At 47.7% G+C, this 1,671-nt stretch overlaps 1 protein-coding gene across 2 annotated transcripts in view; it reads left to right on the forward strand.

Moving 5' to 3' along the window:
• Positions 1-1,671, forward strand: part of Mtf1 (metal regulatory transcription factor 1) — a 47,703-nt gene that overhangs the window by 27,686 nt on the left and 18,346 nt on the right. The gene's annotated exons all lie outside the window — the stretch shown is intronic.

Genomic DNA, 1,671 nt, shown 5'->3' on the forward strand with positions numbered 1-1,671 from the left:
AAAAAAAAAAAAAAAAAAAAAAAAGTCCCTCCAGGCGTGTCCAGCTTTTTTAGGGGTTTTAGTTAATTCTAGATATAGTCAAGTTGACAACCAAGAATATCCGTCACACTGAGCCTCAAGTCCACCAGTGTTAGTCTTTGGGGTGCGGCTCTGCCTCCATTTGCTGTTCAGCCAGGAATGACTCCTGGACTGGGGCTTGAGAGGCCATCTGTAGAGCCCAGGTCCAACAGTGCCAGTGCCAGCCTGGGGCTGTCCCTGTCCCCAGCCTTGCATGTCCAGCCTCCCACTGACGTCTTCACCCAGATCCCGCAGATCTTCTGCAGTTTGACCTGTCCAGTCCTGCTCCTCCTGCAGCACTCATGGAGTAGCACAGGCCGCTGGCTTTCTCTAGAGGTGGAGGCTCAAGTCTTGGTTGTTGAAACTGGAGAGCAGAATGTGGTTAGGTGAGAATGTCTGCGAGTGTTGAGTGTGTGCACAGGTGGGAATATCTGACCCACTTGGATAGAAGAAGGGTCCTAAGATGGAGGTCAGGATATGACTCATGTTCAGGAATCCAGAGCTCAGCACGGCCTGAGCAGCAGCTTTGGAGTAGTTAACCCTCAGCAGCACTCTGAGGAGCCCCTCTGGAGACGTTAGTGAAGGAGAAGGGACTTCTCAGTCAGAGCTTGGCACTTGCCCTCTCTTAATTAGCTATGGATATGGCATAGCACTCCCCGTGATAGCATTGCTTTTCCTGTATTTCACATAAGAGTATAAAGAATACTTCTTCAGTTTACATGAATAGCAAATGAGTCATGTGAAATCACTTTGTAAACAATGAGAGAAACGATATAATACAAATATTCGTAATTTCATGCTGTTGCAGCTTTTGTTTTTTGTTTTCGTTTCTGTTTCTGCAACTTAAAAAAAATTATTAGCCACTGGCTGGAGAGATGGCTCAGAGGTTTGGAGCACTGGCTGCTCTTGCAGAGGACCCGAGTTTGATTCCCAGCACCCACATGGAGGCCCCCTGCCATCTGTAGCTCAAGTTCCAAGGGATCTAAAGCTTTCTTCTGGCCTCCTTGAGCACCAGGCACACACAAAATACAAAAACATACATGCAGGCAAAACACAGACATGTAAAATCAAACCTAAACAATAGCAACAAGCAGCTGCTAACCACTTTGAAGAAATCACTAAGCACGGTGGTCACCCCTGTAACCCTAGCTCGTGATTGGCAGGGCAGGGTGGCCCATCACCCCTGTAACCCCAGCCCATTGGCGGCGGGGCAGGCTGGTCCAAATCAAGGGCATCAGTGGCTAATAGAGAATGGGAGGCTGTGCTGAGCTAGGGGGCATCATGCCTCAGAAGGGCTGGAGGTGGGCAGATGGTCTAATGAGAATGGAGGGGTTCTGTGTAAAATTGTCTTTGTTTTCTTCTTAATGAAACGATATACTTGGCCCCTACTTTGGATGTGTCTGACCTTTCTTTTTTCTTTTGTCATCTCTTTTTTTTTTTATTACATATTTTCCTCAATTACATTTCCAATGCTATCCCAAAAGTCCCCCATACCCTCCCCCCCACTTCCCTACCTACCCATTCCCATTTTGTTGGCCCTGGCGTTCCCCTGTACTGGAGCATATAAAGTTTGTGTGTCCAATGGGCCTCTCTTTCCAGTGATGGCCAACTAGG

This window comes from Mus caroli, chromosome 4 (genome assembly GCF_900094665.2).
Source record: "Mus caroli chromosome 4, CAROLI_EIJ_v1.1, whole genome shotgun sequence".
NCBI lineage: Eukaryota > Metazoa > Chordata > Mammalia > Rodentia > Muridae > Mus > Mus caroli.